Source organism: Zingiber officinale, chromosome 6B, assembly GCF_018446385.1.
Source record: "Zingiber officinale cultivar Zhangliang chromosome 6B, Zo_v1.1, whole genome shotgun sequence".
Taxonomy (NCBI): Eukaryota; Viridiplantae; Streptophyta; class Magnoliopsida; order Zingiberales; family Zingiberaceae; genus Zingiber; species Zingiber officinale.
Window position 1 is genome coordinate 134,595,080 of NC_055996.1, and position 6,154 is coordinate 134,601,233.

Sequence of the window (6,154 nt, forward strand, 5' to 3'; positions counted from 1 at the left end):
TCTTTCAGCGTATGCCTAGGCTCTTCAACAACAGTTTTGAACTGTCTACAACAACGGCTAAAAACCGTTGTCTTTTTTGCCAATGACATCGGTTTGACAACGGTTAAAAACCGTTGTCTTTTTAGCGAACAATGTTAATTAACATCAGTTTGACAATGATTTTTCACTGTTGTCTTTTAACGCCATTGACAACGGTTTGAGATATTTAAACTGATGTCTTTGGGTACAATATACAACATGTTGACAATAAATAAAAAACTTATTAATATTTTCATACTCAACGGTTTATAAAAAACATCATCATCCAGTGCAAATTTCATCCAGTGCAAATCATCCAGTGCAAATTTCATTGATAAAAAACCTACAATCCAAACATAATCAATATTTACAATGCAAATTTCATTAAAGTACCAAACATCATCATCCAAACATCATTAAAGTACCAAACATCAACATTCAAACATCACAAAAGTTTACAAAACAAAATAGTACCCATAACAATATATCACACATATATATAAAGTCCAAAATATCTTGTTTTGTTGGATCAAGTCTTCTCTACCTGTGCATCTTCTAAACATTCTGTGCATCTTCTAAACACCATATCAATAACTGCAGCCTTTTCTGGTTTCTCCTCCCTCCTAGCTTCTCTTTTCTTCTCCTTTCTGGGTACGGGGTCATTATCTTTTCCCTGAGGTAAATAGCATATGATTGCAAGTTAAGTCATTTCCCAGGAGTAAATGGCATAAAGATGATGATGACAAAGACGTTGTACACAATTGAATATGATAACAATACTTCTTTCTAGGCACAAACTAAAATTACTGCATAACTCACTTTCAGTTCAAGTTATCTACAAAATATCATTGATCAAGAACCTACAATCCAAACATCATTAAAGTATCAAACATCAACATCCAAACATCACCAAAGTTTACAAAACTAAATAGTACCCATAACAATATATCACACATATATATGCCAAAGTATATTGTTTTGTTGGATCAAATCTTCTCTACTTATGCAATTCCTGTGATTAAAGTACCAAAACTGGCTAAGTATATAACACCCTTTTACTTCCTGTGAAAATAAAAATCACATGATTTTAATCCAATTCAACAACAACAAGTCTAGCTAGTCTCCAGTATATATTTTTATCACCAACATTAGAGGTTGTAATATGTCAAGAGCTACTGGACCTTTGACATGTTTATACAAAGAGTTAAGTTTGCTTATTACACCAATATGCGTATCAAGTGTGAAAGGATTTAACTGTGAAACTTGGTGAGCTTATAACTCAAAGTGGTCAAATTTTGATTGACTTAACGTGGCCAACATGGATGGATTGTGTTTGATAGCTCAAAAGTCCATGTACTAGAAAGCTTATCTTTTTAATGGAATCCAAAAAAGAACCACTAATTTTCAATTCCATGTCGAACAGGATACACGTGTTACGGTTGGAAAATTTTTTGTTGTATGCATATCTTTTACATATGATGAAACTATAGGTGAGACCTTCTATGATAAACAAACTTGATTCATATTATGGGTGGGCAAATGCACTACAGTATAAGTTGGATAAACAAACTTGATTCATGTTGCAGAGTTAATACTATGAAATAAATACCATATCTCTTTCAGTTGTTCAAAATGTAATCCTTCAGCTATTCCGTAGAAAATGCTCAGAAAAATAAACCATAATATACTCAAAGGTGAATTCAACCAATGACAACCTATAAACTATTCCAACAATCCTCTTAATAGCAATAAGTATATGAAGTGAAACACAATGTGAAAGACTAGATAGCTTGTTTTGTTGATCACCAAGAACCATCATGATTAGGCCAGTCTAAATTCTGTTCTTATGTTATTGCACTTGGGGATACGCCTCAAAATAGCATACCCAAGTTTGATAATTGTAATTTCATTGGAAAGTAGGACTTAAAGAGATATTCAACACAATCTAATAAGAAATACCCACGTGAAAACTATATTTTTGCCAAGAAGATGATCAGGTACTGTTCCGGACAGCATATTGTTCTGCACGTACCTACAAGCTCAATAGTTACTTCATGCTGGAGTTGGTGCTAGACAAAGTCAAACGTTAAAAGAGAACAAATTTGGGCAAACATTGATGTTCGTTAAATGACAATATAATGGCAAGAAAGGACATACAGTTCTTGTAAATTTGATAGACCATCCAAAAATGATAGATCACCAGTTAACTTATTGTTCTCAAGGTGACTGCAAAAAAACAATTCAAAAAGTCTAGCGAATGATTAAGTGTTTGATATATAAACCAACAATATTTATATATTACATGTTTCTGAGACTTAAGCATGCACCGAGAGCAGGTATATGGCCACTAAGCACGTTTCCATCAAGCCATCTGAAATATTTGAATTTGACACAGTGACAAGGAATCATTAAATCCATCAACAGTTGTGCCGAATGAAATAAATTGACTTGGAACAGAAGTAGATTCTAACTTACAATTCGACTAAGCCAGTTAAACTAGCAAGCTCTGCAGGTATATTCTCCGTCAAATTTCTCCCTGATAGTCTACTGTTCATTATACGAATCTATTCATTAGTTCACGCGGCGAGAAGATAGCTAAAATTTGTACATTAGCAACAATTCATAGGTCAGCTAGAGAAACTGGAAATCATGCATGGGAAAGCAAAGCAAACATGACAAAGACCAATGAGAGTTAGAGAAGCATTCAGTACATTGAAACAATTTGTGGTTGCGGATCTGAATTACATTGAACCCATGACCATGGAGCTGGTAAGCATGGATCTCCACCTTCTTGTGCCCAAACTTCTTTTGGGTAATGTGATACAAAGCTTTCCATGGTCAGTGCTAAAGAGAAAAGAGAAAAGAGGTATAAAGGATACACTCTAAAAGAAAACAGCGTTGCTCTAGATTACCAAATTAACAAGATATTTCTTTACTTACCGTCTAGGGATCCATAATTTATCTCCATATACTTGTATATCTCAAAAGCATTTAAGATAGGTCCCTTGGATGAATCATTTGTTTTCTTAAAAGCAAAAGACAAGACAAAAGGGAGACTTATATTATATGATCCCGGTTCATATAGCTGATACTTCCGTTGGGCATTTTCTTCGACATTTACAATGAGATGTGTAAGTTCCTTGTTCCCCGGAAGCACCAACCTGAATTTCCTGATTTCATCTGATTTCAAATCTTCAATTTATGCAAAATAACAAAACGCCCAACCATTCCCCGAAAACCCATTCAGGTTAAGACGATAATTTAAGCCACCATTTTGACCCACTACTGCAGTCTGCATCACCTTGGATGGAGGTCTTTCATCACTATTAACATCTATAGGCACAGTGGTTGATATTCTTTGAGTTCCAGCAGCAACATCAACAAGGTAGTTCGCCCTCTTCAAAGAATCAGATTCCCATATTCGATCATATGGATCATCAGGATACCTGCAAGAACAACTTACCATGTAGACCTCAGCAATTATTCAATGCTAGAAAGTATACACCACTATCACACTTGGTATTTGTACTAGAATGGAGGTACAGTGAACTGCAATGTCCTTAGTAAATAAGTGATCATTACACTTAATTTTAATCTGGTTAGTTTGTGCTCTGCCACTAAGAACTAACAGGCACACCTTATTGAGTCCTTCCTTTTCTCCAGCTAGTATTTGTATTTCCTCACATAATATTCTTGGTGTATTCCTAGACCTCTTTTGGGATTTGAGGGGATTCAATATGACTTTATGGAAATTCGAAGATTCAATTATGCTTAATGTTTGAGAGTGCATAAAATTTGTGTAAAAATTCACAAAGTAGCTCCTTACATGAATCGGTACCAGTAAAAAAATAATGCCACATAAACATTAGTGATAATTCAAGATACAGTTCTCCATCAACACGAAAATTATATTTATAAATCTGCCCAACTTTAGATTATCATAAATAATTTCTTGGAAAAAAATACCTGACAGATTCATTAGTCTCAGCACCGAAATTTATTCTCGCAGATAGACTCAAGAAGAACTGAGTCTCAAAATCCGTGTGGTACAATGATCCATTAAACTGTCGAAGTTCGATGGTGGAAATAAATGGTTCTCCAGTTGTAGCATTAGATACACATATGCTAATTGTTGGAGCAGTAGCAAGGATAACAACCTCGTGTGTCACAATGGTATTTGCATCATAGATGACAATGGTTGTCCAATGACTTGCTCCAATTGAGATGTCAAATTTCGGATAGACATTACTCTCATCAAAATTCCCATACAAGAAGCTTGTTCGGACAAGGTAGCGTGTCCTGACTGTAACATTGAATGTGTAACAGTATTTTCGATTATCTGCAGGAAAGTAGCGCACTGTCATGTATTGTTTCCGGTTCTCATTTGGAGCTGATATTATAGCTGTTTCGCCATATACAAATTGACTATCTAGTGTCCACTCCAGTCCAAGCTCATCTGTATATGATTCATTGCCTCCACAATCTACACTAACAAAACCTGCGTTGCCAAAAATATCAATAATTAGTGCACTTTCACTTCTAAACAAGTGACAAGTGTAAAATGTGAGAATTTTACTCATCAAGACAATCTACAACCACAAATTTACGAATCTTAATCTTCTAGCTAAAATCTCAGCAAGAAGGGGCATTCCAACACAGAAAATTAGACTCAAACAAGAAAGGGGATATAACAAAAGACTAAGTCACTTGCTACTGTGGTAGAAATTATCGTCAAACCGATAAACACAAACAAAAGCAAACTCACAGCCCCAACAGGCACGGAAGCAGTAAAAAACAAGCACAATCAGCTCCACATTTTAAGCTTGATGATCCAACACACAGTCCCATATACTATCTTGCGAGTACAGAATCATTAAAATGTCTAATGATGATATTTCTAGAACAACTTAATGTACTACATTCCAGTGAAAAAGGGAACCATTTATCACGAGTTCAACTACTAGTGTTCATGGATTTCTGTGGTTTCCCGTTGATTACATGCTTCTCGTTTCGATTAATAAGACAATTTAGCGTACATTTCCCCATTAGAATTGAATAATCCAACAATTAGGTAAATTCAAGTGGGAAAGTTTGATTTCAGCTGATCCCTAATTACAGTTTACCTAGAACCAAAATCCACAAAACAACGAAAAAGCAACTTTAAAACCAAGAAATGTGCTTAAAAATTCAAAATAAAAGTCCATACACAACAAAGGAAGCTTGGAGGAGAAGATTAACCTGGCATTTGAGCTCTGCAGAGAGAGAAGAAAAACGCACCTCGGGACAAAATGAGCCACGGTGATCGTGAACTTGTGACTGGCGTGGACTGGAAGGAGAGAAGATGGCGGTCGCCGTCGGGGAGAAGATCCTGATTAGGGTTGGCGCGGGTTTCGCCGTCGGGGAAAAGAAAACGAAATTAATGAAGAATAGTTGTTGCAACATATAGTTTGTACAAAATTGTAATTTTATCCTTACTATTTGAATAAATCCATCCATCTTAACATAGACCACAAATTTTATCTTAGAGATAAACATTAAGGGATATAAAATTCACTTCATCAATGAAAATAGGAAAATAACTATGTTTGAGTTTTTTTTTATAAAATAATTTTTAAAGATAACATAGTTTTAGACACCAAATTAAAATATGCACATTAAAATGTAAGCAACGTTAATAGACAACGGTTGATTAAAACTGTTGTCGTATGCCAAGTAAAGATATCTCATAGACAACAATTTTAAAAAATTGTTGTCTTATGTATGTCAAAGACAACGGTTTTTTAAACATTGTTGTCTTTTTTAAAAAAAACACGACCAACAACAACAGTTTTCCATAAAACCGTTGTTAAATGACAAAAAGACAACAGTTTCTCAAAAAATTGTTGTCTATTAGGGGTGGTTAAATCTATAATTTCTTGTAGTGGTCTTCCACTCGACTTCCTGTGTTCCTAAGCTCCTACACACTCAGACACAGGGATCAAACACAATAGGACCTAACTAACTTGTTTGATCACATCAAAACTACCACGGGGTCCAACAATCTCCCCCTTTTTGATGTGCATCAACCCAAGTTCAAGTTAGGGTTAAAATAGACATAAAGAGTAATTTTAAAGAAAAAATTACTAAACTAACAAGT

The 6,154-nt window shown here is 34.9% G+C and overlaps 1 pseudogene; it reads right to left on the reverse strand.

Moving 5' to 3' along the window:
- Positions 1 to 1,869: 1,869 nt before the first annotated feature.
- On the reverse strand, positions 1,870 to 5,514 carry LOC121991577 (annotated as a pseudogene).
- Between the last annotated feature and the right edge of the window lie 640 nt (positions 5,515 to 6,154).